This window comes from Lissotriton helveticus, chromosome 6 (assembly GCF_964261635.1).
Source record: "Lissotriton helveticus chromosome 6, aLisHel1.1, whole genome shotgun sequence".
Taxonomy (NCBI): domain Eukaryota; kingdom Metazoa; phylum Chordata; class Amphibia; order Caudata; family Salamandridae; genus Lissotriton; species Lissotriton helveticus.
Genome location: NC_136067.1, coordinates 1,819,377,806 through 1,819,382,874, shown reverse-complemented (window position 1 = coordinate 1,819,382,874; position 5,069 = coordinate 1,819,377,806).

The window sequence follows — 5,069 nt, the reverse complement described above, 5'->3', positions numbered from 1 at the left end:
AGCACATCAGAGCAACAGGCCCAGAGTCCTTGGCAGGGGAGAGCACATCAGAGCAACAGGCCCAGAGTCCTTGGCAGGGGAGAGCACATCAGAGCAACAGGCCCAGAGTCCTTGGCAGGGCAGGGTACAGCACTTCAGAGCAACAGGCCCAGAGTCCTTGGCAGGGGAGAGCACATCAGAGCAACAGGCCCAGAGTCCTTGGCAGGGGAGAGCACTTCAGAGCAACAGGCCCAGGAACACACCCACGTCGCTAACAATGGTCTAGTGTAGCACACCTATGTGTGCCACAGGCGTCTGAGGGTGTTGACAACTCACTCCTGGCTGTCATGTGGAGTGGGACCTGGCTGTGTGTCAGGGACTGCAGGGCCACTTGACTGGTGTGACAGAGGGACATGTGATGTGGCTATAACAGAGGGCCTGCAAGGTGGAGGGCTGTGCGGACCAGGTGGCACTGTGGCACGTGGAGGTGGAGTCATGCACGCCCTTGACACAGTGTGGGTGGGAGAGGTAGGAGGGGTGCCCTTCCACTTCTTTGGAATATGAATTTGCTTCCCTGTCATGGGGTTGATGGGAAGTGGCGTTGACACCACCGGCACACACCACAACTGTCCCACATCAGGGGCAGACACTGGCACTCCCTCTGGAGAAGTGCTTGATCCTGCAGTACGCTTGGGCTGGCTACGCCTCCGGACCACTTTACCCTCTCTGGATGTTGTACCCCCCACAGTGACCACCTTCCCACTTACCCCAGGGGTGGTGTCTACAGTGCCCTCCTGTCCCTTCTTGGCAGGGATGGCCACTACACTGCCCTCCTTTGCCACAATGACTGGGTTGGTCACGACAGGGGTCTCCACTGCCACAATGACCGGGCTGGTCACAACAGGGCTTCCCTCCACCTGCCTCGATGTACTTTGTTTTGGGGTTGATGTGGTAGGTGGGTCTGTCCCTGTGTTCTCCCCAGGTGTAGCCATTTCATCCCACACATCCTCTGTGGGCATAGCAGAGTCAATTGCTGGTGATGGCTCTGCAGCATGTGAGCCTGTTGTCTGAGACAATGCTCTTCTGGCCTTGCTCTTCTGTGACTTCAGCTTGTCTGTGCATATTGGGGGGTCCCTGCTCTTCTTTGGGGATGGAGTCTGTGGACGGGATTGTTTGCTTTGGGTCTGACCTGTGCTCCTAGTGTTGTAACGTTTACTTGATGTATGTCCCAAGTGCTCACTGTCATCTGATGTGGCCACTGACTGGGTGGACGTCACAGGCACCTGAGCTGCAAAGGGGGCATGTGCTTGTTGGAGGGCTGACGTCACTGTACCTGACAATGACAGGAGTGTACGATGTAGGCCACCCACGTCAGAGTGTATGCCCTCCATGAATGCCAGAACCTGGCCTAATTTGTTATCGTGTGCACTGAAGGCATTGAGCAGGGCGGTCTGGCCCACGCAAAGTTGCCGCAGGAGCTCTACACACTCTGCACTGAGGGCAGCAGGGGGGACAGGTGCAGGTGCAGGTGCAGCGGTGCCATGTGTGAATGTCACACGTCCCCTCTTAGTGACACGGATACGGCCAGCCCCAGAGGAAGTGGATGGGAGGGTGGTCAGTGGCCGTTGGTAGTCAGATGCAGCAGCAGACTCCCCATCTCCTGTGGTTGCTAACAGGGACGCATCCCCCCTGCCCTCAGATGAAGTGGTACTCTGTGTCTCAGCCACAGATTCCTCATGCATACTCCTGTCACCCTCATCTGCGCTGGTGTGGTCAGTGTCACTTTGCTCCGTCGCACTCTACTCTGCTGCCGCTGTCGTGCTGGTCTCACCACCACTTTCAGGATCATGTTCCGCCGTGGTGTCTTGCGAATCTGCATAAGTGACAGAAACATGGTTGTATAAGTGTCATTGTCTGGTCACACAATATCAGAGCAATGCAGCACATGAGAGGCCTACAGCTACATGGTAACCACCACACCCTCAAATCAATGTGCAGCTACACACCATATAGACCACAACAGTGCCTGTCATGCGGACAAACAGGCAGGAGTGGACCAATGTCGTTGACGCACAGCGCTACACCCTGCCCATGGATGGTGTTCCCCCAGCCCACATTGACCTGCCCCATGGACATGATGTAGCCACAACTAACATCACCACTTACAGACCCTAAAGGGATCCAGAGGGGAATACACACACCTGTATTGTCTACACATGCCACATTGTCAAATAGGCCATTACAATCACCATGTGCCAATCTGGGTTCACATTGTTGTCAGATGTGTGGGCCACTACCATGCAGGTGCATGGAAAGTAGACAGACATGGTGTCACACTCATTAAGTGGACACAGCTGTATGGCATAATAGGGCCTCCACCCACCATCACAAAGAAGAGTGACCATGTGGACAACAAAATATATGTCAAGGACAGAAAACTGCAGGCAGGAGCTGCAGAGTAAGGCCATGGTGTGCCAATGCCTCATACAGACACACATCACAGTTGCCACTCACATCACATATCACAGCATGGCAGCACACGCACATCACATGTGTCAACGCAGGCACAGGCACTCTACACATGCATACACTCCCAGACAAACTCTCCCTCCCCGGATACTCACCATCTCTGTCTTGCTGCTGAAGCCCCTTCAGACGTGCATCCAGGTCTGGATAGGTCACTGCCAGTATGCGTGCCATCAGCGGAGTCATGGTGCGCCGTGCCACACGCCCTGTGCGTGGTACCATCCCCAAGGTCATCTCTGCCACTTGCTTAGCCAGCCGGCTGGTCGTCCCACCTCTTGTGACAGTGTGAGTGTCGTCTGTTTGATACCCCCAGGGCTCGCACCTTTGCTGCTATGGCCCTCCAGACAGCCTTACGTTGGTGTACTTTGAGCTGCAGGTATGAGAGTAAAGAAGTCCAAATTAACATTTACACATTGTCATATGTCAGCATCTTTCAGTACAGCAGCCAGACACAGATTCTGGACTCACAGTGACCAATCTCCCTCCAGAACTGGGGGTACCCTCACAAGGCCACTCTGCATGGCATAAACATTAGTGAATGCATGCACACATTGAGCTTCGTAGTCTCCATGATGATCACGCTAAACAATGATGCTTCAACAGTAATGCATCGACAGCACTGTGTAAATCAGAAATTGTACAGGGCATTGATGGGGCATATCCACTAATCAGTGTGCAGCAACTGTAGCATGTAAGTTGGCTGATGGACAAACTTTGGCTGTGCAGCCACTGAACCTACTCTGTAAGCCACACTGACGATGACTACAGGGGCACCCTGAAATTACATCACAAGCGGACACTGTCCAACCAGCTACAAGGCAAACAACCGTTGGTCATGTCTGCCCCAAAAATGATCAAATCCCACTCACACATACAAGTATAGGCCTAGGACAGAGTCACAATGCTAAACACACACTCCCACCACCTGGAAACATCTTGTCTGTCAGTGTTTGTCAGCACCCCACATCCAAAATAACATACTGCAGCATCATGAATACACGTCTGACACCACCCTGCCCTACTGCTCCCTACATGGTGACTTACCACGACATTGGGGCCACCAAACAGGCGTGGGTACTGTGCCAGCACCTCATTCACAAGGACATCCAGCTCCTCACTCGTGAATGGACTGGCACGGATCTTATCTGTTCTTGACATCCCTGTGGATATGGCAGACCTGTGGCGGAAGTGTGTTCTGAGGTGTCCCAGGCAGCAGCCTCTGTGAGCAGCAGGAGAGGGTCCCAGGCAGCAGCAGGAGAGGGTCCCAGGCAGCAGCAGGAGAGGGTCCCAGGCAGCAGCAGGAGAGGGTCCCAGGCAGCAGCAGGGGAGGGTCCCAGGCAGCAGCAGGAGAGGGTCCCAGGCAGCAGCAGGAGAGGGTCCCAGGCAGCAGGCTCTGTGAGCAGTGGGAATGTGTGGCTCACTCCCACAGATTTATAGGCCCCTGGGGTCGTTAGGAAGCTGATAAGATGCTACAATTGGTTGTCTGGGTCTGCCTTATTCAAAAGCATCCAATGACCGCCTCCGCGGCGGCGGCGCACCGCTTCCGCATTTTACAAATCTGCATCATGCCACATAGAACACCCATGCCATTGGCTATATGCAATGCTCCACGGCGGTGACGCACCGCGGGTGTCCGGGGTGCGCTACCGCGATGGTGCATCATTCAAAAGCATCCAATGACCGCCTCCGTGGCGGCGGCGCACCGCTTCCGCATTTTACAAATCTGCATCATGCCACATAGAACACCCATGCCATTGGCTGTATGCAATGCTCCACGGCGGTGACGCACCACGGGTGTCCGGGTGCGCTACCGCGATGGTGCATCATTCAAAAGCATCCAATGACCGCCTCCGCGGCGGCGGCGCACCGCTGGGGACCGGCGGTAGGTACCGCGACTCATGCGGCGGAGCATAGCCAGCGGCATGTCCACAAGTCCATGTGCCAATGGCTACCTTGGCTGGGTAGATGGTGGTACTGGGGTCACACCGCTGGGGACCGGCGGTAGGTTCTGGCATTTTCGTACACAGTGCTGTGTATGTCAATCCTGGACAATGTATAAGTACCATGCAGCTACATGGTGTAGGGCACATCATTGTACACACGATGCCACAGAGCCATTGCATCCACAGGAGGACGCACGTTCAGTGTGAGCCACTTTAGCATGTGTTTGTGCCATTTTAGTAAGGGTTCTGATGGGTGATGATGATTGACAGACGTCAGGTGCTCTACATATATGTCGTGAGGTTTAATGTGCTGTTGGTCAGTGCAGACCTTGACCGGGCTGGTGCCACTGCATTGTATCGTACCTGACTTGTGCATTCAGAACTGATCATGCACACAACCAGAAGTGTCCCTGCTATTGTGATCATTGTGTTAATGAATGCTTGCAGAATGTACATGATGCATTGAGGTGTGGCAGGTACGGCAGATGGGTATGACAGACATGTTAAGTCACATTAGATTTGTGGCTCTAGTAGCTCCATGTCTGCGCATGTTACTAGTTCTATCATTGTATCCACTTTCACAGTCCCCGATGTGTTGCTGTCACTTGGGTATTGTCTCTG